General features: G+C 40.9%; 1 protein-coding gene across 1 annotated transcript in view; it reads left to right on the top strand.

The window, feature by feature from the left end:
- The first annotated feature begins 955 nt into the window (after nt 1-955).
- Nucleotides 956-26,009, top strand: part of si:dkey-87k14.1 (leucine-rich repeat transmembrane protein FLRT2) — a 63,613-nt gene continuing 38,559 nt past the window's right edge. Inside the window, exon 1 of the mRNA XM_055863963.1 lies at nt 956-1,368. The gene's annotated coding sequence lies outside the window, so the exon portion shown is untranslated. The remainder of the gene's footprint in view (nt 1,369-26,009) is intronic.

Genomic DNA, 26,009 nt, shown 5'->3' with positions numbered 1-26,009 from the left:
AGACACATAAGCACCCTATTCCCTATGTAGTGCACTACTTTTGACCAGAGCCCTATGGGTCAAAAGTAGTAGTGCACTATATAGAAAATAGGGTTCAATTTGAGACAGCCATAGACCAGTGGGAGCCTGTGCTAGCTAGACCATGTCAAAGCACTTTCTCTCACCTAGATAAATAATAAATATGGGCTAATACCTAATCTGTGGATCCACATGGCTCCATTATTCACATGCACAAACACAGAGAGAAGAGGTTTCTAGGCATACTGCCATCCAGTCCTGTTGTTTTGAATTACGGTATCCCTGTTGACATGAGATTGAAGAAAACACATTTTCTCGGTCCCACAACTACTAACAAGTCAATGGTGAGTTTTATATATGTTCTGCTTGCGTCCCAAATTGCAACCTATTCCCTATTATGCACTGGTTTTAGTCAAAAGTAGTGCAATCTATATGGAACGTGGTGTTCTCCAATGGGGTGTTCTCCAATGAACTACTAAACGGTTCCATTACCGTCAACACTAGGAGGGGTTATGACATGATGTCATTACCTTTAATGATGCAATGCACATGTGTTCTGCAGCATTCAGATGAGACACATCATGTAAAAATAGGTCATAGGTAAGTCATCTGAGATGACGTAAAAGCACATTGCACTGTAATGAACCCGTAGATATCCCTTTCTAAATAACAGAGCTAACTAAACTAAACTAGCTAGCTACATAGACTGTTCACTTTGACCTCATAAAAACTACCGCTTAGCTTGAAACGTTTCTGTACCTCTTTTTTTGGGAACCACTCATTGTTCACAAGAGCACCATTTTCCCTACCTTTGTTGAAGTTGCGGTTCTAAAGCTTGGGGAGTTTTAGCATGAACATCATCACATGGTCTTCATCTGTGAGATGCAGAGACTCCTCAACCAGCTTGGCCACTCTCACTTTTTCCTTCTCCCCTGTGTTCTCTGGTCTTCCGCAGGCTCTCCTTCCTTCACGAGGCCTGGAAACCCGACCCTACTGCACCTGTGAGCTCATCGCTAGCTGGGCTTAGGGGTTAAATAAAAAGGAGAGGAAGTCGAAATCCCAACTGGAGGTGTGATGCCTGCCTGTGGAGGGCTGGTCCAGGGCTGAGGGGGAGTTGAGGAAGAGGGACATAGGGAGTGAGAGGGTTAAGTTACACAGGATGAAGAGAAGGAAATGCTGAGGTGTTGATCTCACCGAAAAGTTGCTTGAGCCGCTGAGCAGTGGCCCCGGTCTCCTGCTCTCTCTCTCTGAAAGTTTACAAGTCAACCGTGCAGTACGAGGAAGGGGGAGCGCCACAAAGGACTTCGAGACTGCATGAATTTAGAGTCCCTGACAGCAGCCCTAGAGAAGGTAAAGAGCCAGCCTACCTAATTACCTGATATAATGAGTATCTATATGGGGAACCGTTAAATTGTTGCTGCATGCGCTTACGGCTGGACAATTAATTAAAATCTTTATGATCATTATTTCAATGTTTACTAAGACATGTTTGGTAGAGGTTAGATAAACCTTATAAAAGTATGTATGGTGAAAACATAATGAACGACAAAACTATCCTCAGAGTTATATTCAATGTTACTGAGATCAAATGTGAAACAAGAAACCATATTCAAAGTTATATGAAGATCACATGTAACACAGCATGTATTACAAGGAGTAACTCAAGCTGAAAGTGTTCATTTATAATGCAATACACATGCAAGGGTAGTTTCATAGATGGTTTGAATTCTTGCTGGCCTTTCAAATATTATGTCCAAAGACACAGCGTGAAACACGTACTGTACTTTTCAAATATGTCTTAATATATTGTAAGGCACACAGATTTGCCCTGTAGATGGAAATACGGCATTATCCTATTACTTCATTTATTTTGTTGAGTGAATTTCCTCCTTAATTCCGTGCTAGTGTTTGGAGAATAAGACTACAGCATATATATAAATATATATTTTTAATGACTTGTCTTAATTTGTAAAGCCTATATGGTGGTATTTTATTTTATTTTTTATTTTACTTTATTTTACAGTACAGTATTTTCTAGGTATTTACAAATAAAATACTTGTTACAATTGTAATTACACAATAACAACATATGAATTACTAGTTTGTTTAATCAAGCACTGCTTCACTAGCGCACCGTTTGAAACCAGCTTAACATGTAGTTGCAAATTCAAGTTTTTGGGACGTAAGTACCATCACTATCATACAATCTCCTATTGTAAACAGTACTGTAAAATACAACGATGCCACAAAATGCAATTCATTGAAAATACACAGATGTCATCTAGTCTAATGTAATGTATTGATGTAAGTTCCTTAAATCTGAACATGAATTCAGAATAACTGAAGACGGGCCGCAGTCCATGGAATCCGTATAACTGTTCACCGTTTCCCCACTTCTGGGAATTTTGTTCACTGGAAAGGGGTTACCTTAATTTTGACAGTAGCTTACAGGCTCAGTGGCAAGTAAAATCCTGTATTTCATATTACAGTACATCTACTGTAATATAAATAAATACAGTATCAAAGCAAGTACTGTGTAATGACACACAATACAATACCGTATAATTGACTGTATTGTACTGTAAAAAAGTAAATGTTACCATAATCGGAATGAATGAATGGATGAAATTCATTGAGGAGAGGAGTTTGTATTTCACAGTATTTTACTGTAATTATAAGGGATTTGTGCGAGCAGGTTGGTTGATTGGTAAAGTGTTTATAAACATTACAGCATACTAAAGGTCTAATCCTTTGGGAGGGTGTTTTACCAAGCTAACATATGTAATTATTTTAAGATGGTCATACCATGGATCATTTAGCTATTTGATTTTGAGTATTTGACGTTTACTACTATAGCCCATAGAAACACATTGAATAACATATTAATAAATGGCAAAACAGACAAAAAATAAATCATAAGGAATAGGTTTTGTAGTGTCTGTCCTATATGTAGGCAATTTTGGGTTTTTGGACACATATTTAACCACTTTTTTTGTTGGCTCAAAACTACCTCCATACTTCCATTTTTTAAATCAGGACCAGCTTACGTTCTGACGAGTCCCATGGCACTTGTGGGGGTCGGAGAGAAAAACGGAGAAAACCATAGTGTTTGTGAGAATCTCATCTTTCCATATTAGTTTGAAGCCCAAATGTTTCGGACGCTACATATTAGTTTGTAGCCCAAACGTTTCCATGAGAAGACCAATTTTTGGGATATCTCATGGTCTGACAAACACCGCTGTAGCTCAGCCACCTTCCACCGCCAGATGTGGAAGGCCGACATAGGCGGATGTGGTGGATTGAGACGCAATAGACAGGATTTTAATGAATATTTGGTGTTTTACAGTATATTACTTGCACTTCTTGCGGCCGTAACAAAGGCTTCTAAACTGACAGGGCAAAACAGACTAAAAGGACATGGCAAAATTCTCAACCATTTTAAGATGCACCATGCAGAAATCGCGCCGCCATTTTCTGCTTGCAAAATGTAACAAGCAAGTATAGTGTAGAGAATCATTGTACCATCTAAACCATTTTTATTTATTCATAAAATCATAACCAAAAAAAAATTTGTCGGCAGTTTGAAGCTGGTGTACAAAACAGAAAGTAAAAGACACAAAAACTAAACTTGAATAACGAAATTGGGGTTACAAAAAGGGATATAAAAAAAGGGAAAAAATTTAAGAAAAAAAGAAACTTGACAACGGGAAGCATAGAAAAAGCACACATAGAGCAGATCTACTGCTTCTTAATTGCTTTCAATGAGAATGACAGATTTATAAAACAAATTTCTATGTAAATTTGGTCAGGTCGCCAAAAAAGTTACACATTGCAGCTTTAAGATTTAAGACTTTCTGCCACTTCAATCTGTCCCCTATACATTTTTAAATGATGGGGCACTATAACCACATAGGAGTTAAATTCACTGTTGCATCAAAGATAGCTTCTTATAAGGCATGCCTCAAAATATGTTAATTACCTGGAAACAACAATACCATGCACTCACTAGTGGTCAAAAGGTTTTTGTTGCTCCAAAAATGCAGTAATGTACTGTATTCTGTGGGGTGGAGTTACAGTACCATTTGAAATGGAGCATTTCTTTCCCCGTGCACAACATTTCCCCACAACACATCCTAATGTTAAGTATGCTGCATTAAAACATTTCACAGTATTTTACTGTTGATAATAGACAAAATGACCCTATAATTTACAGTTTTCCGTTACAGTGTGTAACGTGTACTCTAGGAATCGGGAAGCAAGTACAGGGAGTGAATTTAATAAAGAAATGAAACATGGAACAAGAAACACGAGTAGCGTACAGACATGAAACACAGAAACAGAGTCAATAACGCCTGGGTAAAGAACCAAAGGGAATGACAAATATAGGGGAGGTAATCAGGAAGGTGATGGAGTCCAGGTGAGGCGCAGGTGCGCGTAACGATGGTGGCAGGTGTGCGTAATAACGAATAGACTGGTGACGTTGAGCGACGGGGAGCGGGAGTAGATGTGACATGACATAGTGTAGCTTGGAATAGTAGATTTAAAACAACAGACAGAACCAGATCAAAATCTTACAACAGTTGTTTCATTCGTCAAAACGGGAATAAAATGAAAGTCTCAATGGGGGTCTTCACTACTAGGCCTCTTGAGCATTGTACAGATAGGCTCTTAGAAGAGTTCAGTGTGTATATCTACTCTACGTGTTTGCAAGGGCATACTTGTGTGTGTGTGTGTGTGTGTGTGTGTGTGTGTGTGGGTGTGGGTGTGGGTGTGGGTGTGTGTGTGTGTGTGTGTGTGCGCGTCAGTGTGCGTTGAGTTGAGTTGGTATGTGCTGTTATTGTCTGTTATTGTAAGTCCCCGAGCAAGAATTGTCTGTGTGCCCTTAAAAAGGGGGGGGGGGGATAAAGTTTGTGTGTGTGCATATTGCATGTCTCTGCTTTCCTAGTGTGTTTGCAGTCCATCCACTTGTCTTTTACAGTGTTTTGATCAAAGGTGAAACCACAGTTATGGTTGCTATCCCACCAGCGCCTCTTTTTAGCTGTTTGCCCTGCAGTTCTATTTACTGACATTCATTCATTCAAATACTACCTCAATCATTAAATCCTGGACAGAGCTGTTCAGAGAAATAGTACAGTTCAGACAGACCAGAATTTGTATACATCTCACAACTGTACTGTGGTTCAATAGGATGATTGTTGTATTTCTATGAAGCCCGATTGACCAGTGGAAGAGCTTTGAAAACATCTCAAGATCAAAAAGAGCTTTTGTACTTATCTACAAAAATATGAGATGGAATAGAATACAAACTTTTACCAGCAGTTTTTGTTTTGTAGTTTTAGGTTTGTTATATCTAGCGCCTGAAGAAGTTTTCGAAAATGTATTTACTAGAAAAAGCAACAGTTTAAAATGAATCCTATGGCTCCCAGACATTTATATTGTGATGAAAATGCATTTATGTTGGCTACTACTCTGTATGTTGACAAAAGCAGCAACCCCTTCTGGGGCTTTCCCTTTGCTTATGCCACCGAAGTCGCAGTGGATTTACGTGTTGTGAGACGTGTGACAGTGACAATGTGCTGACATAACAGTTTCATTGCTGGTCGGGTCGCTGTGGACAGGTCACCTACTGTACGCCACTGTAGTTGTAGAAAGATAAAACACACCAAAAAAACACACACACAAACGTTCACATACAGAAACACAATACACGCGCATGCCCACGTGCACACACACAAAACAGTGAAGACTTGCTGAACTTGCCCATTGACAGTACAGTCATTGGGTACCTAATGACTACAAGACTTAATGACAATAGTATAGTATATCTTTAGATCTCCTCTCCCCGGGCAGGGCTGGTTTGAAGCTGGTTCCCCTTGCTTTGGAGATGGGTTAAAGTGGCTTCCAGAACCAGGACAGAGCTGAAATATGTAGTAGCAAAACTCTGTAGTAAATGGATGGTTCCAGGGGTATTCTCTTTCACAAATGACGGGAGACGTATTGAGGCTAAGCAAGGACTTGGGCTCTTAACTCCAAACTGTGAACAATGTCAGGGCATACATTTTTTGGGGGTCTCTTGTTTGCTGGTCACAACGTGTTATGCTTATCGTTTCGTTTTTTAGTTTGGCAAATTTTACTCCCCCTCAAGGCAGATCTCTAAAACATACAGATGACCCACATGAAAAAAGACTACAGTATACTATGGTATAAATACTATAGTATTCCCTGTAGTATTTTTGCATACTTTACTGTAGCATTCACTGTAGTGTTTTTGTAGACTTTACTGTAGTATTGACTGTTGTATACTGTAGTATAATGTAGTATTTCCAGTTACCTATAGTATAAATACTATTGTAATTAATGTATTGTTCTTGAGGATCGTACTATACTGCAGTATTTACTATAGTGTTTTGTTTAATTATCTCTGACATAGAAGTGGAGTGCGTGTGTGTGTGTGTGTGTGTGTGTGTGTGTGTGTGTGTGTGTGTGTGTGTGTGTGTGTGTGTGTGTGTGTGTGTGTGTGTGTGTGTGTGTTTGAATATGTGATCTTTCTATAACCTGCAAAGATTTTTTTAATTGTTTGTTTCTATATTTGTTTTTGAAACAAAGTAGCATAATTAATCTAATGTTAATCAAATAGAATTAACATACATTTGTCTAAACTCCAGTTTAGATGCTTTAGGTACTTTCACATTTTATACTTCCCAACCCGGCAGTCAATCTAAAATCAGGTTGTGGTTGAATAAAAATTCCAAATGCTAGATATCCCCACTCTGTCTTGATTGCAATATGAATTACACATCACTTTGCAATCCATCATAATTTGACTTTCTGAAATACTGGTTGTATTGTGTTAAGTAATTGTATTTTAATTATAACATATCAGATTATAATCTTGCTTGATGAATTCAACAGCCATGTCTGTCACTAACAAGTACAGTCATTGGTGGCAACAATACAATTTACTTGAAAGGCAAGGCACTCTGGAAAATATGCAAATAAGCCTTTACACTCAACAGTCTGTTAATTTAACACAGAAAAGTGTGGACCCATATAGACACTGGACAGTGTTTGCTGTGTACACATGATTGAGGGATACTACAGTGTGTAGTATAGTATTCTACAGTATACTACAGTTTACTATAGACTTTTATAGTAAGTACTGTAGTATTTTATAGCAAACTGTAGAAGTTTTTCAGTACGAGACTGAATAATTTCACACCTAATTTTAGAGAGTTGTCTGTGTTTCTCTATGAAGCATATAGTGAGTAGATATCATCAAATGAAGCAAAAAAAATGGTCTCATATTTAGGTCTTTACATCTTATGATCAGGCTAGATAGAGCATAGCAACTGTAGAATACAAGATTACTGTTGAATTGAATCGGCTGAACAGTATTCCATTGAAGAGAAATCTAGCTCAATGGACCAGATAATACATTTCTTAGCAGGGGGCTCGAGCTTCTTTCTTCGGTTATTCAAATTACCAAATTATTTATTTATGCATTTATGCTGTTAGCACCTCCCACTGAGACCTAGCCAGTGGTTCTGAACAACCATTAGCCTTGAATCCTCTAGTCTCCTCAAGGGTTGAAAAAATACTCTAACTTCCCCCAAGTTACCAGGTTTTCCAGAAATATTGGTTGGCTGATTCTGGATTTCCTGCTTTTTCCTTCCTGATTCTGGGAATCTTCTAACTGGGGTTTCAGGAAAACCTATGAATTTGAGGAACGTTACAGAAATTTTGCAAACTTAGCCGAAACTGAAGCTCAACCCATCCAATGCAGCGTTAGCTCTGTAATAACTGGGCTATGTTAAAAAAAAAGGTTGTTAACGATCCACTGGTGCATTTCAGATTTTCCAAAAGCATGGACTCAAAACTTGTTCCAAGATGGTAAACATTACAACCCGGTGGGTTGTATTCTACTTTTGTTTTACATGATGCTGCCAAGAAACAAAGAGAAGTGGAAAAGTTTAGGTCTGCCAAGTGGGTGTGATGCTCTGCATCTTTATTAAAAGCTTAAATCCAAATCAGCTCCATTTGGATTAGACCTCATTCCCGCAGGCCACATTTTTTAACGCCCATTAAGCCTAACTCCTACATACGTTCAGCCTGTTGGCATCCTTGGAAACAGATTCAAAACCATACATTTAAAACGTTTTATGGAACAATCAAAATGATGCAATGGTCAATAAACAACATTTCCATTTTTACTTCCAGGCAAGAAAAAAACAAATCAAACACTAAGAGACAAAGGGATATAGAGATAACCAAGATTAGAACAGTAAAGGCCACACTAAATAGAAAGCATTTCATGCACATTCCCATTGACTGAGTGTCTGAGGATCTAGGGATCTGGTCAAAAGTAATGCACTAAATAGGGTATAGGGTACCATTCGGGACATTCAAAGAGCTTTCTCCACCTGACGTAAAGTGGAGGTATGAGCCTGGTTGACCCAGGTCAAATTGCAATGCCATGCTTAGTTGATTACCTGGCGGAGGCTGCTGCTGTTCAGTAAGTGGATCCCCTAACCTTGTGTCTTTCACATTAAAGGGGCCTAGCGCTGGTGCAGACCAGACGGAAGACAAAGCATCGACCTCAGCTGAGCTTGGGGGGGGGGGGGAGAATAGAGGAAAAAAATTTGCTAAAGCTCTCTCGCAAGCTCACATAGAAACAGACTGTGGCGCAGTGGTCTAAGGCACTGCACCGCAGTGCTAGCTGTGCCACTAGAGATCCTGGTTCGAGTCCAGGCTTTGTCGCAGCCGGCCACGACCGGGAGACCCATGGGGCGGCGCACAATTGGTCCAGAGTTGTCTGGTTAGAGGGAGGGTATGGCCAGCAGGGATGTTCTTGTCCCATCGTGCTCTAGCGACTCCTGCGGTGAGCCGGGTGCAATGCATGCTGACCCAAACGCCAGGTGTTTCCTCTGACACATTGGTGCGGCTGGCTTCCGGGTTAAGCGGGCATTGTGTCAAGAAGCAGTGCGGCTTGGCTGGTTTGTGTTTCGGAGGACGAACGACTCTCGACCTTTGCCTCTCCCGAGTCCGTGAAATTGGGGAGAAAAAGGGAACAAAAATAAATAGAAAAATAAAAAATGACACAATTAAATCAAAAATATAAATTAAGAAACAAACACACACAATCTCTGAAGGGATGTCTCGCTCCACTCTCCTTTTCTTCTGTCATCAGAATTTTCATATTCTTTCAGAATAGCCAATGAGAGCTAACTGTCAGTTGTGAGAAGGGCACACAAATGGTTTATCCCTAGCTATGATGCAATGGTGTAGACAGAGCCAGTGGGTGACAATCAGTGGTTTAAGAGAGCTACCTAAAATAAGCATTATTATACTCTTAGCTGCACTGTAACTCTCTTAAACCATTGATTGTCACCCACTGGCTCTGTCTACACCATTACCAAAAACGTACCTAAAATAAGCATTATTATACTCTTAGCTGCACTGTAAGTTTTGGTACATTTTCAATCCCAGTTTGAACAGAATAACCTGTGTAGCCTATTATTCGTTGTCTTCAAAATTACTACAACCATTCAATCACGCAACGCAAAAGCATTATTGTAACAGGTCATGTGGTAGGCTACATTAATCTCTGAGAGGTAATCATTTTGATTGTGATTTGTAGCTGAAGACGGTGGTTAGGGAGCAATGTGTACATAACATTGCACACTCCATAGGGCATGTGGAGATGATTATGTTGATAGAGAACATCTATAGCCCCATCTGAGAAACCAGATGTCATATATGTGTGTGGATGTTGGCTCCATGGCACTGTTTGGTCGTTTTATTTATTTATACTGTACACACAAGAAAGCAAGCAAGAATGCATACACAAACACACATGCACACACGCGCGCACACATGTACAGTACACAGACACAACTGCATGTACCGTAAAATGACATACCACAGAGAAGGTTTTTGGGGGAAAGCGTTGTTTGTTTATGCTTGTAAATACTGTTGTCTGGACAGAAATGAGAAGTTTGAAATAGTCGGACAAATTGAACTGTGACACAAATTGAGAACTGTGAGAACCTTTTTAAAAAATATCACTGTTATTGCGGCACATTTAAATCTTATCCACACCCACTGTTAGACCCTTATGAATACAGGGAGGAATTATGGAATAGTAAGAAAATAAAGAATAAAAGCCACAACACATGTAAAGCACATTTTCAGACTTTGTGTTGTATTGATTATATGCACATTGGTGCCAAATCCGAATTTGATATTTGGAAGCATACCTCAGACTCTGAATTCTCCAATTGACATCAAAGATTCAAGCAAAGGTCTAAGTTACACGTGAATATCTCAAGATACCATTTGGCCCATTATAAAAGTTCACTTCTTAAAAGCTTTTTTGAAAGTCTGTTTTACCTCATAAGACCAGGATGAGATAAGTGTTCCCGAATTGACTTGCCAAAGTCTATGGAGCGATCACACTTGGCTTACATCTCTTTTTTTGGTTATGTTCTCATGACTATTCAGTCATGTTAAGTATCAAATCATTAAAAGTCCATATCCCAGTGTCAATATCAAGTCAAACTATATTATAATGTAATGACTTCAATGTGGTATAATACAAGCCAGACTAGAGCCTATAGCAAGTTTAAAACTACCCGAACCAGTGAAATTGTGAAAGTCTGCTCTGAGTTAGTTTGTACTCCCTTTTGCACTGCATTGCTTGTTAGCCAAGTAGTTTGTGCTAGCCGGGGAGGGCTTGTCAGAACATAAGTCACAAAAGCCTCACGTACGTGGAGACCCAAACTGTCCTATTCCTAGCTCATCCTCTGTTTGACGTAAGTGCACACTTCCGCTCTATTCTTCAACACGTTTTGTGAAGTAGTTCATATGTGCAGCCGCTCGTATATCTTGTGACACACATGTGCTGCGATCGGTCATGCCCGTGTGTAAGCCACTCACAGGGATGAGAGTAGAAGTGGGAACAACGTCAATCTCCATTTGTTCAGCTGCTGAGAGACATGATTAAGTGGCACAGATATGATCCAGAGAGACGCCTCACTTTAAGCCCCTAGACCCAACACACATGTACACACACACATGCAGACGCACACACACACACACACACACGGACACACACACCCTGTACCCACACATGTACATGCAGCACACACACACACACACACACACACACACACACACACACACACACACCAGCCACACACACAATGTGACGGCTTGAGTTTCAGACCCTGGGTAGATTGACTGGCCGCTACTCCCTGTCCTGATTTATTGTTGCAAATGCAAAGATTCCAAGAAGTGAGTCAGTTTTTGTTGGCAAGGCAACCGCCCAGATCGGTTACAGGCTGCACCACGGGCCCCCGCTGCTCGCTATTTTCATGGTACACACTGTATCAGCCATGAAATGATACCACCACTAAAACAATATTCATTAATTGAGATTGCTGCAATACTTCAGGGTTTTGGCTCTGGGCCCTGGAACCTGGGGCTGTCCGGTCGGACCTCCAGTGAATTCTCCCAGGCCCTAGCCTGAGTGATGGCTGGGCTGGCAGGGATCAAAGCAGAGGATTATAGCTCTTGTTGGTGAGATGTAGGCTACAGTACAGTAATTTGACCTCACTGCAAACACAGGTTATCACAGAAATGTTCCTAACACTGGCTGGGGTATTCTGATTATATTGAGGACATCTCAGCACAGCCTCCCTCCAGGGCAAGGACCCTGCTCTGCCCTGCCCTGGCATAGGGCTTATGATGATGAAAAACAAAATAAATACAAATGAACCTACCTGAAAACAAATGTGCTGCCAGGAGTGGTCATACGATATGTGGGTCAAGTTTTTCCATGACCATGCAACATCAGCAACAAAAGAAAAATGGTCATAGGCACAACTCCTGGACCTATTTAGGACCACTCCCTGGTAAAACATTTGTTTTCAGCTTTGTTTAAAATCTAAAATTCTACTGTCCTGTACCGTACCATATTGTACTGTACTCTTCAATGTTCTACTATGCTCCACTGTACTACACTGTGCTATACTGTACTGTGATGTTCATACTTGTGAAACATAGCCTAGGCGTCTATGATTTGTTCAGATTTGGATCTGGTTCCCCCCGACCAAATGTGTACTTGTTTGGGGCTAATTAAAATAATGCCCAGTATGCTTTGCAAGTGTTTGTTTTTGCATTTATATTTTGGTCATTCAATAGACGTTCTTATCCAGAGTGACTTACACTCAGCGCGTTCAACTAAGGTAGAAAAACAACATATTACAGTCATTGCAAGAAAAAAAAATCTGTTATTGTAGTTGAAGTGGTCTGTTGGTTTATTCTGTATATTGGACTACTTCGAACATCCTCACTTCCATTTTACATTTACATTTAAGTCATTTAGCAGACGCTCTTATCCAGAGCGACTTACAAGTACATACATTCATAGTTTTTTTGTACTGGCCCCCCGTGGGAATCGAACCCACAACCCTGGCGTTGCAAGCGCCATGCTCTACCAACTGAGCTACACGGGACTAGTTTTATTGTTTTTGAAAAAGATAACATACAGTAAAAGCATGTGATGGGAGCACTAATAGATGTTTTGTTGCAATCTCCAGTTGGCTCCTCTTTCCTGTTAATTGGTTTGGAAAATAATTGTTGTGATATAATGTTTACTGAATTGACAATGTATGACAGTTGAAATTTGGCCATAGAATCAATGACCGTAAAAAACGTATTTTCAATGTCTGTAAATTACATCATTTCAACATCTGGAAAATACATATTTTGACCTTTCATTCAGTACTTAAAATACACCTGTTTTCAACATCCAGAAAAGATGTACAGTATGTTCACCATTCGGAAAATAAATATTTTCAACATCCGGAAAATACGTATTTTTGACGTCCGTATGAGACATCATTTCAACATCCATATAAGATGTATTTTCAACGTTTGGAAAGACGTCTTCTTACCTTTCATTCAGCACATGACATGTCTGTGATGTCTGTGACGTAATTTTGCTTATTGAGTCTTGGCTGCAGGTATAAAGACGTGGCCCGGGAAGGTACAAATCTCCAGTTACAAACTGTTGTCCATCACAACTTGGCCTATTAAATACCCCTGGAATGACATGGTGGAGTGCAGCTAGCAGAGACCGAGAGGGAGGAACGTGCCCTCCCTCTTTATCGCCCGGAGGAAAGTGCTCCTGTTAACGCCATTTGTTTTTTCCGCCGGGGGTCTTCCCTTTCCTTTCCGCCTGATGGAATGAAATGAGTGGACACCAGAGTCCTATCAAAAGTAGTGTGCTCTATAGTAAATAGGGTACCATTTAGGATGCAACCCCAGGCACAGTTACATGATGTATGGTGGCCTCTGTGAGGCAGGCTATTTTAGGCGAAGTGTGCCCATTAGCAAGGCTTTTCTGACTGTGTCGTAAATTAGGACACAGGGTCAATGCAAGGCATTTTATGTATAGGTAATGTACACTCACACAAATGAGCTAGCTAGCTAAACACAGGCCAGCTCTCTGTGTTTGCTGTCTACGCATTCCCATTGTCCCATAGAGGGCTATAAAAATATAACCATAAAAATGAGGGAAGAGAAGTCCACATTTTGAGGAGTAAAATTATTTTAGTTAGAAAAATCAGGATTTGGGCAACAAAGAAACTCTAGAATGCATATCAAAGTAACTGTCCAAAGTACAAGTTTTCAGTAGACACAGACTGAGAAGAGGAGAGCTGTTGCCTGTGTTCTCAAGCCAATTCATATGTGTTACAGGACATGGAAACAAACTATGGTAAGCCACTATTTAAGTAAGTAAACCGTTTCACATGTAGAACACATTGTAGAATATTTTATTAAAAGCTAACCCAACAGAACTTAGTCCATGTCCTGGAAATAGCTTTATTGTGACATATTGTAGATAAGACACATGAATATGCATCTTGGCAGACTCAACTCAGTATGATTAAGTTATCTGCAGTGGCAGGATATTATCCAAGTTCCTGGACCAGAAGTCCCCGCAAAATAGTAAACAAATAAAAAACAGACCAACTAGGGACATCCCCACAAGGTCAAACGCTATTTCTAAAGGGTTTAGTGTTAATGTTAGAATTTGTTAGGCTTAGAATTAGATTTAGCATTAGGGTTAGGAGCTAGGGTTCGTTTTAGGGTTATAGTTAAGGTTAGGTTTTGTGGTTTATGCTGGTATCAAACCATGGGTTAGACGGGCCTATTGCAACTTTCTGCCCTGTTTCTGTATTGTACATCATACCGGTCTGGAGAGGGTGAGGGGTTAGTGTACGGGGTTAGGGAAAAAAATATTTTGAATGGGACTGACTTGTGTGTCCCAACAAGGTTAGTTATACAAGACAGAGAGAGACAGCGAGAGAGACACAGAGAGAGAGACAGAGAGAGAGAGACAGAGACAGAGAGACAGAGAGAGAGAGACAGAGAGAGAGAGACAGACAGAGAGACAGACAGAGAGAGACAGAGAGAAAGAGACAGAGAGAAAGAGAAAGAGACAGAGAGAAAGAGACAGAGAGAGACAGATACAGTAGTAGAGCGAGAAAGAGAGAGCTATTCTCTCTTCATCAGGGGGAGATCCCAATCTCACCCGCGTTCTGGAAAACAGATGATTTGTCTGTTTTCATCTCAAAGTATCATCTCCTAGCTCGCCCTCTGCATTGTGATGAAAGCATTTTGTCTGCTCTGCTGTGCAGCATACTGATGAGAGAGACTGAGGCCTTTGGCCGTGGGCCTTGAACTGCCTGGAAGTCCCTCAGAGTAGAGAGTGGAAATCGTTAGGAATCTACCTGTTCGCCTGCATGACTGTAAGCAGCAGAATAACCTATCCTCAACCAAAACTGTGGTGGGGAGGAGGGAAAAGGATACCCAAAAAGTGGTAGGTGTGTGTGTGTGTGTGTGTGTGTGTGTGTGTGTGTGTGTGTGTGTGTGTGTGTGTGTGTGTGTGTGTGTGTGTGTGTGTGTGTGTGTGTGTGTGTGTGTGTGTGTGTGTGTGTGTGTGTGTGTGTGTGTGTGTGTGCTGCGCATATTGATTGGTTTGGTAGGGTAGGGTGGTAGAAAACCAAGCTAAAAGCTGACAAATTAGTTTGCCATTTTGAGAATTTCAAGGGCAACAGGGACAGTATTGAGACTAGAAAATAAGATCTCTGGCATGTGGATATTTTTCTCCATCTTTCTCCGCTTAGGGAAACTTTCTTGGCATAAAATTATTTCACAATAAGTTACAATACCTGATGCTGGAATGCTCTTTCCACCTTTAATTTATATCAATTCAATTCAATTCTCTAATGTTTTATGTATAAAAATACACTTGATAAACTACACCTGATAAACTACACACTGGCTTTCATGCATATGAAGTAACCAATTTTACAATTTCAACCACAGTGTTAAGAACTGTGTAACAATTTACAGATAAGCATGATACAAATGACAGTGTTTCCACCCACTGACAGGTGTTTGGTATGCGAGTCTGTATCTGAATACTTCCATAAGGTAGGAGGAAGGTAGTGCCATGCACAGGCTGCTCTGTACAGTTATGTCAAAATATTAGTATGGGGAGTCTGACAACATCCACACTGTCAGGGGTGTGAATTGGATTCCAAATGTAGATGTACAAACTGGCACAGAGAATGATTTCAACATCAGATGTTGAGAGAGAGAGAGAGAGAGAGAGAGAGAGAGAGAGAGAGAGGGAGGGAGGGTCGGCGAGGCGAGGGGGAGAAGGGGGGGGGGTAGGAAAAAAGGTTTCATGACATGGCTGGCCGTGTTTGTAATTACATGCTGTCATATAAAAACAGTTCATTAGTGGATACTGTTGAAAGATGACTGGGGTATTACTTCCCTCCGCTGCCAAGACGGACCCTGATGGGAAATGGGACTTGTACCCCTCCTCCCTCCCTCCCTCTTTCTTTCCCTCCGTTGGAACACAAAACACAATACCTGCGCTTGTTTGAGGCACCCAGACTCCAGCCAAAGTGTGGAATACTAATAACAATACAGCTAAGCCCGGAGCCCAGTGGTGATGTGGAGAGAGACGACAGAAGACAGGAGGGCTAGGGCTCCAGGTCTGAGCCTGCCTGCGAGGCCTCCTGTCAGAAAGCCCAAACTTCATGTCCCCGCTAGGCATGCAAAGAGGCCATTCATTAAAAACAAGTCCTTCTTGTTATGAGGTCTAGCTATCAGTTGGACTGGACACAAGCCAATCCCTGTCCCCCGGGGGAATTTTTGCCTGTCCCAGGAATGTGCCATGACTGGGAATGTGGAGTTCTAGCACAATCTAGGTATTCCTTCCTGAACATGGCTACTGCATGTCTGAGACTCCCTGCCCTCCCTACTACTTTGAAAGACAGTATGCCACATGCAGTGTTATACCGTACGTCTAGATGTATGACTCAATTTCTCTGTTGGCTGGACTTTAATATGTAAAGCCTGGATTGTGATAATGTATGGGACTCTGTCTGTTGGCCTTGGACTGTCCATGTTTCAAATATCAACTTCGTATTAACACATACAGCAGCTTACACTGTTCTGACAACACTATTCCAGCGTCAATCCTCACCACCAAATGTACCACCATGAATATCATTATAGTGACAAAGAAGCCATTTTGTTTTTTAGTTGATACCATTTTTAAATAACATTTTGCAGTCATAGCAATATTGTCTGTAAATTGTCTGTTACATTATCTGTAAATAATTACAGAAACATAACAGAAGCCCCGTTTTCCTCTTGCGATTCAGGTGGGCTTGGGGCCAGACCTTTAAACACACATTCAAATGGTATTCTCTCTCCACAGCTCCTGCAGCACTTTCGGGGCCTTACGGGCATTTAATGGGTCTGATAAATAAGGTTCGCAAAGGGCTGATTTCTTAATGCTGATGTATGGTTGGGACGGGACAGGTGCTGGCTCCTCAGCTTCCTAACACCACTGTAATTAATCTCATGTGTCATGTGATGAACCTGAAGCCAAGGTGGAGCCCAGAACAGACCAGAACACATGAATTATACAATGGAAAATCTCAATGGTAAAGATTTCCCACCCTGGATGTGCATAAAGGCACGTGAGTGCACACACACGTGGACAAATGTGCAAGCACACACACATTCACACACTCACAGGTAGGTGACTTTGGGCTCCTTGATTTACATTTTTCTTTTATCTCCTTTTCCTTAGAAGAACCAAGTACTAGGCTCCACTTTGGATCACACTTTAGAATTGAAAAAGAAAAACATCCTTGATACTTATGCATTTTCATGGATAAGAAGGATATGAGCCATATGTGATTCATTTGTGGCGGTATCCTTCCATTAATCTGCTGTGTGGGGTGGCAGCGTGACAGCCGCTGGTGCTCGGCCCTGTGCCACCTGAAGAAGAGTTATCTCCTCAGGTCCCACCCTCTGGTTAATAATTGGAGAAGAAAGCTGTCCTGTTCATTAATATGCCTCACATTACCATCACTCACTGGCCTAGTTAATGTTTACTGTGCTGTACAGCAGACCGAATCATAGCAGAGAATGTCCAGATTGATCCTGGATTGTCATTAAGCTGTGTTTACACTTGATATTGGATCGTCATTTAGCTAGTGACTTAGTGTGTGAGGATTGAGGGAAAGCAGCTCAATTTGTTTCCGATTATGTTCTGCTATTTAGCTGGGTTGATCCTGCATTGTCATAGTCGTGTTCATTCTGGATCGTCATTATGCTGGGTTGATCCTGCATTGTCATAGTTGTGTTCATTCTGGATCGTCATTATGCTGGGTTGATCCTGGCTGGTCTTGTGATATACAGCATTTTCAAGAAGTAAAAAATACAAAATGTTCACGTAGAACTGTGAGTAATGGATCTCCTGTGCTACACCGACAGGGGTGTCGTTGATTTAATTAATCGCGAGCTGGCCTCAGAAGAGAGCAACGTGTTTGTTCATTTCCATTTTCTCTCTCTCATGCTGGTGGTGGTAACATGTGGGAAGGTGTAAGGTCAGAACACAAACCGTCCTTCCAACGGCCCAGATGGGGCCCACAAACGGAGCAGGCTTTCACTGCTCCACTGACGCCATATGGAACAAGGAACTGAAAATGACTTATTTACAAACCAGCAGGTTTTCGTCCCTTCGACACATCGTTCCGACGAACTACACGTGTCTTAGAGCTATAGTGAGGATAGATTTGGAAGTAGGGATTGTGATTTAAAGTTACCTGAGAGAGTTGTAGCAGTTTAATGAAATCTAGAGTCTGAGGTGTGCATCCCAAATGTCACCTATTACCTATATAGCGCTTTATGGGCCATGGTCAGATAGAAGTAGTGCACTATAGGGAATAGAGTGCCATTTGGGATCCAGCCTGAAAAAGAACCCGTATACATTTACATTTTACATTTAAGTCATTTAGCAGACGCTCTTATCCAGAGCGACTTACAAATTGGTGCATTCACCTTATGACATCCAGTGGAACAGCCACTTTACAATAGTGCATCTAAATCTTTTAAGGAGGGGGGGGGGGGGGGGTCAGAAGGATTACTTTATCCTATCCTAGTTATTCCTTAAAGAGGTGGGGTTTCAGGTGTCTCCGGAAGGTGGTGATTGACTCCGCTGTCCTGGCGTCGTGAGGGAGTTTGTTCCACCATTGGGGGGCCAGAGCAGCGAACAGTTTTGACTGGGCTGAGCGGGAACTGTACTTCCTCAGTGGTAGGGAGGCAGTATGACTCTGACTGGATCATGGAGAGAGAAAGGAACATTATGTCAGAGAAGATAAGAGCATATTGTGACTTCACTTCACTTAGATCTGCAAAATCCATGAAAGTCACCAACTGACATTTTGAAACAGTGTAATTATGGGGTTAGCTAGTTGCAACTCCTCTGTATTTATAATGAAGGAGGAACACGATGGAGTGCTGTTTCTTTTGGCTAAAATTCCTCTCTGTATGATGTATGCATTTGATGCGAAAGGAATGGTAATTGACAATGATAATAATAAATGTATCCATTTGAAGAGTTACTGGGGGACAGCATGTTTTTCTTTCTTCAGTGTCTTGCACTTTCTCTAGCTTCCCCATTGCGTTCTCCTACTAACTTTTCAAAATGTTCCTATTTTTCTCCTCTCAACCTAACTCTTAGCCCTACCCTATTTATCTTTCTTATCACCCTGGCTTCTCCTATATATTTAACTCTTGTGTCAACAACTTGACTTGCTCCTTTCTCTCCCTCTCCTCCCTGGGAGGAGGTACTGTATGGGCTGCAGCAATCAGGCAGGAAGTGGAGCAGCTCTTGCTTCTCTCTCTCTCTCGCTCTCTCTCTCTTTTTCTCTGGTGTAACTAGCTATGTGTACACTTTAAATATTAGGGGTTCAACAAGGGTTCTTCTAAGATCCTCAAAGTTCTTAAAAGAACCTTAGTGTTCTAGCCACTGAAAATTGCAGACAAAAGGTTCTCCAAGAACCCCATAGGAGGTGGGGTTCATCGAGGAACCTCCTTAGTTGCCCTACTGAAACATTTGGATTTGAAAGGACAGCAGGTGCAGGCATTTAACTGAACAATGTTAAGATCTCCTCAATTTAAGGTAAGGTGTGTTCCTTGTATGATCTATATTGATATTGTTTTATGATGATACCATCTTTTCATATTTGTGCAAATCTTTCTAAAACAGAAAATGGACACAATTCAATGGATATCGATCCACAAAAAGGTAATAATATGTATGCTTTAATAATATGTTAAAGGCTAGCTGTATTGGGTGCAGATGAATGAACTGCTCACTTTTTTGTCTGTGTCTGCAGGTATACAGACGAGGAGGCTGTCACGATCGTGTTGACGTGAAAGAGAGGACCAAGGCGCAACATGATATGAATACATCTTCTTTATTTACAACGACGAAGATGATCACGAAACACTTAAACCACACTAACAAAAACAACAAACTATCGTGAAACTTCAAACGCAAGTGCACACACAAACTACTTACGTCGACATATACAATGACCCACAAACAGCTAAAGCCTATGGCAGCCTTAAATATGGTTCCCAATTAGAGACAACCGAAACCAGCTGTCTCTAATTGAGAACCCATTCAGGCAACCATAGACTTTCCTAGAAAACGACACACCCATAGACACAGCTAGATACATACACTCAACACAAACCCATACACTACCACCAACACCACCTCTACCATATAAATACCCCCAAACACACACATACCCCATGTCACACCCTGACCTAACTAAAATAATAAAGAAAACAAATAATACTAAGGCCAGGGCGTGACAGAGGCATACAAAGGTATGTCAATTGGTATTGATATGTTATGCAGATCACATTTACCATCCTCCTCCCTTACCTCTTCAATGAAAATCCCACAGGGATGGACAAGGTATGTGTAAGAAGATCATTATGAAAACAGTTTTTTTCATTCACATTCACCACAAAAACCAAGGTACTGTTGTGCGCATGTCTTGTTAAACATCTGTTTTGGATTCACAGACTTTACCCTCCTTACACCTCTGATGAATGTAACAGGAAACCTGTTCGATCACCATGTACTGCAAAATCATTATGGGTATGGATACGAAGAACATCAACATGCCAGAGGATATATCCATTGGGGTTGGGGCTCTGCTGAGAGTTTACCTCATATTTCGATTTTTTTTATTCTGCTTTCCCACTAAAATCATAATAAACACTGACAACTAAAATAGTGTTATTGTTGTTATTGTAATGCGTATTAATAATAATAATAATATGGGAGGAGGGGGTCGTTAAAAAACGTACCCTAAAAGGTTCTTCAAAAGGTTCTTTGAGGTTCCATTAAAAGGGGTTCTTTGAAGAACCCTTTTTAAAGGTTACTCGAAGAACTTATAGGGGTTCCCCCACAGTCTCAATTTGAATAACCACTAAAGGATCCTCCAGGCACCTTTACTTTTTAGAGTGTAGCAGGCACCTGATAGCAGCCAGTGTCTTCAACGGTGTGAGAGAGAGCCCAGCTGAGAGAGAGCCCAGCCAAAATGGAGAAACCTGTCCATTGCTTGAAGCTATTTGTCTGTTTATTCAACCTTCTTTTGAGAAGGCATGGCACGATTATCACAAAACCAACATCAATCACAATAATGTATGTTCAGCGATTCTCAACGACAATAGCACTTGTTAATGTTTGTGTCATGGGGTGAAATTACATTACAACAACTGACAAAATAATTAAGCATTAGATTGTTAGATTGGGCTGAGGGAGTGTTGTTGTGTTCTAGTAATTTTTTTACCTTTATTTAACTAGGCAAGTCAGTTAAGAACAAATTCTTATTTACAATGACGGCCTAGGAACCGTGGGTAAACTGCCGTTTTTTATCTTGGTTGCTCGGAGATTCAATCTAGCAACATTCAATCTAGCAACATTTCGGTAACTGGCCCAACGCTCAAACTACTAGGCTACCTGCCGCACCCTTGATGCCTGTGGGCCAGCCTGAGATTAATGCTGGTAAACTGGACTGCATGATGGTCTCCCAGGGTGTTATTACTGTAGCTTACTTTTCATTCCATTACAACCAGTAGAGGTTGCATCTTTTCAGACAGGCTTTGTGTTCAGAACAGACCTCCATGTTTTCAGGCTAGAGATAGTGTCTGTGTACCAAATGGCACCCTCTTCCCTTGATTCAACTTGTCAGTAAGTCTACACCTGTGGTTTACGAAGCATGTGACAAATAGATTGAATTGAATTTTTAGTGCAATACCTTTGAGTCAAACCGATGATCTAAGATTGAAGATGATCTAAGATAGATCTAGGAGATGGAAAATACATAGCAGGGAACTCCTTTGATGTCGGATGATGTCAAAATGGGTCAGACAAATAGTGTTAATGGTCAGAAAAGAGCAGAGAAAAGACACTGGCAGAACTACAACGGATTTAGGATTGGAATATCCCCAATCAGACTTGATATCAAAGACAAAGTATGGTGAGGAGATACAGACAGAGCTTTTTTGGAGAGAGTTTTGGCAATAGAGATGCGGGCAGAGATAGAATTTGACAAAGAGGAATAGGCATAATGAGTTGGAGAGAATGAGAGATGAATGAGAAAGAGGGATGTGTGGAGTGTTGGATAGGAGCGGGTGAGTTTGAGAGGGGGGGGGGGGGGGGTTAAAAAGTTGGTGCATAAAATAAGAAATGAGAGAATTGAGTAGAGGGGATAGAGATTTGTAGAGAGGGAGGAAGAGTCGGATGGACAAATAAAAAGAGAGGAGTGGTAGATGTAGTGACAGAGAAAGCTAGAGAGAGAGAAAGAGAGCGAGCTCCTCTTTGCTCAATAACCCTCCCTCTCCTTTGCTCTCATGTCCTTCCTCTCCTGTCTGTCTGTAGCCCGGCCATTAACAGGCGTCTCTCTGTTACCAGTCTGTTTTCACAGCCTGCCACCCAGCTCAATGTCTGATGTACCCAGGGCTTTTTTAGCCTGATAATTTGACTCTGACTGAGAGAACTGGCATATTAAATAAATTAGCTGATTGAACACTGCCACCCTTTCTCTCCTACTCCCAGGGTCTGACAAATATGTTCATTGTTTTTCCCTTTGAGGGTGCTGATGAGGTGTTATGGCTGTCTTGATGCCTTGATGGGTGTGCACAGCAAATTATACAGTGTTAAATTTAACACTGGTCCAGTGTCTATTCGGGTACACACTTTTCAGCATTAGGGATAGGCGTCCCGCTAGCGGTGATGCTGGAGGTTGCGCAATTCAAATAAATAATCATAAAAATTATGGATATTAAACATTTAGGTACATAAGTGTTTTATATCAACTGAAAGCTTAAATTCTTGTTAATCTAACTGCATTGTCTGATTTACAGTAGCTATTATAGCTATATGCCATGCGATTGTTTGAGGACGGCGCACCACGTCAAAATATTTTTCCACCGGCACAGGTTTCATACATTCACAAATCTTCCTCTGATTTGTCATCCAAAGGGTCCCAGCTATAACATGTAGTGTCGTTTTGTTAGATAAAATGCTTCTTTATATGCCAAAAAGTAAGTTTAGTTGGCGCCATCGATTTGAGTAATCTACTGGTTCAACATTCAGAGAAAGCAATCTGAAAATCTACCCCTAAACTTTGTTTCAACACGTTTTTATTTACTCCTCAGATACCCTTAAAATGTCATCAAACTATAATAGTTCTTACGGTAAGAAGTATTTTCAATAGGAAACAGATTTTAGCAGGTGCTTCATGGGGCGCGCAAACACGAATTTCCAAGACTGTGTCCTTGTACTAAAACATATTTGTTTTTGAAGTTACAAGCCTGAGACCTTGAAGATAGACTGCTGACACCCTGTGGAAGCCATAGGAATTGCATCCAGGGAGATAATTTTCAATATGACCAAAACAATTCTGGTTGTTTTTTCTTAGGATTTTCTCCTACCGTATCTATTGTGTAATATTCTCCTACAGTATTTTAACATTTCTACAAACTTCAAAGTGTTTTCTTTCCAATGGTACCAACTAAATGCATATCCTGGCTTCAGGGCCTGAGCAACAGGCAGTTTACTTTGGGCATGTCATTCAAGCGGAAATGGAGAAAAAAGCAGTCTAGCCCTAAGAAGTATTAATTAACACACTGCTTAGTGTAAAGCCTTATTTGCATATTTCCCAGGGTGCCTTACCTTTTGATTGAATTGTAGAGTTACAACCCATGACTGTATTTGTTAGTGACAGAATCATGATTGTTACATTCATCAATTTTCAGTAATGTAGCCTTCATCAAGTGAAGTCTTACATGGAACCCAAACCGTGTACGCTATCGTGCATAAATGTATTTTGTCCCCCTTCACCAAACTCAATCACGACACACAGGTTAAAATATCAAAACAAACTCTGAACCAATTACATTCATTTGGGGACAGGTTGAAAAACATTAAACATGTATGGCAATTTAGCTAGTTAGCTTGCACTTGCTAGCTAATTTGTCCTATTTAGCTAGCTTGCTGTTGCTAGCTAATTTGTCCTGGGATATAAACATTGAGTTGTTATTTTACCTGAAATGCACAAGGTCTTCTACTCCAACAATTAATCCACACATAAAACGGTCAACCGAATCGTTTCTAGTCATCTCTCCTCCTTCCAGGCTTTTCATCTTTGAATTTATATGGTAATTGGCATCTACACTTTTACCACGACAACCGGCAAAACATTTAGTCTTTCAATCACCGACGTGGGTACAACCAATGAGGAGATTACACGTGGGTACCTGCTTCTATAAACCAATGAGGAGAGGAGAGGCAGGACTTGCAGCGCGATCTGCATCAGAAATAGGAATGACTTCTATTTTAGCCCTTGGTAACGCAGACGCTTGTTGGCGCGCGCGAGCAGTGTGGGTGCAATAATTGAATAACATGGATTTCAAAATTTATTTTGCGACGCTCGCGCACGTGACGTGTCCGGTCTGGTCAGCATGTTAAGTGAATGTGTTATCATTAAAATTGCCATACTTTGTGGGTTTAGATTTAACCTATATAGTGGACTGAAAGTCATATTATGCAGGCTTGTAAAGTGATGTGTAATTCCTATTTGAATCCAGCCAGAGCTGGGAATGTGTATTCACCAGCAGCCAGCATTCAGAATGGTTAGGAAATTAAGTTATACTGAAAAGAATATTTCAAAGATTTTACTGAGTTACAGTTCATATCAGGAAATCAGTCAATTTAAATATATTAATTTGGCTCTAATCTATGAATGTCACATGACTGGGAATTCAGATATGCATCTGTTGGTCACAGATAGCTTAAAAAAATGAGTGGCATGGATCAGAAAACCAGTCAGTATCTTGTGTGACCACCATTTGCCTCATGCAGCGCAACACATCACCTTCACGTAGAGTTGATTAGGCTGTTGATTGTGGCCTGTGGAATGTTGTCCTACTCCTTTTCAATGGCCGTGTGAAGTTGCTGGATATTTACGGGAACTGGAACACGCTGTCTTACACTTTAATCCAGAGCATCCCAAATATGCCAAACAAGGACCGTTTTGGGAAACCCTGCTATAATGAACCATACAAAAAGGGTTGTAACCATGGCAGAATGCTTTTTGGGGCCTTTTAGAACCTTTTTGAATGTTGTTTATAGCAGGGTTTCCCCAAACGTTTAATGTATTTATTTCTAAGTATAAATATAAAACTAACAATAGGTATACTTTTTGCCCTTTTCTTACAAGAAAGGGTATGGGATACCCTCACTCAATTTGAGCTCAAACACACCAAGCCCTTCCCAGACACTGAGGTATTTAAGGAGTGCATGGGACAGTATTGGAGGATTTGGCTATACCGACATCTATGGATACCATAATTGTGTTTTGATTGGAATTAACAAGCCGTGTTCTCTCCATTCGTCATCCTCCTATTGTAGTGGGCCAATGAAAATAGAGCTTGGGAAATTCCCCTCCTTATCTTGATGTGGCCAAGCCTGCGCTAACATATCCTGTAAAGATCCATTCATATATTTTGTCCACTCACAGGGATATTTCATGTTTTTTGTCTGGGAGTCGGATTTACCAGCAGCAGCACCACTGTCATCGGGGACGTGGAGCGACGAATCTGAGTCCGGGTCCTAGATAGTAGGGTCTCCACTGGCATTGTTTGGAGGTGTGGCTAGCCTGGTGAGACCACCTGTTCTTGTCCACCCAGACAGCTGTCATCATCGGTGGAAGTGGATAGCCCAGACTCGCCCTCTTTGCTGGTAGAACCCGTGAACATGGGCTCGTCTGGCGCTGTGAATGAATGGCCTGTCCTTGGAGACTTGTTGTTCTCCACACCAGCTGATGGAAATTGTTGCACGCTGATACATTTCAACAGCGAATCTCTTTTGCTTAGAGAGTGTGTCTCTTTTCTTCTTATTTTTTATTTTATATATATATTTGCTTCCTGTTTTTGTCTCTTAGACATGGTAGCAAATCTGGTTGCAAATCTCTATAGCTTACTTTCTAGCTGAAATGATTTCCCCTACAGTGGTTGCTCAA

Source organism: Salvelinus fontinalis, chromosome 15 (assembly GCF_029448725.1).
Source record: "Salvelinus fontinalis isolate EN_2023a chromosome 15, ASM2944872v1, whole genome shotgun sequence".
NCBI classification, from domain to species: Eukaryota; Metazoa; Chordata; class Actinopteri; order Salmoniformes; family Salmonidae; genus Salvelinus; species Salvelinus fontinalis.
This window is presented reverse-complemented; position numbering and strand designations above follow the sequence as displayed.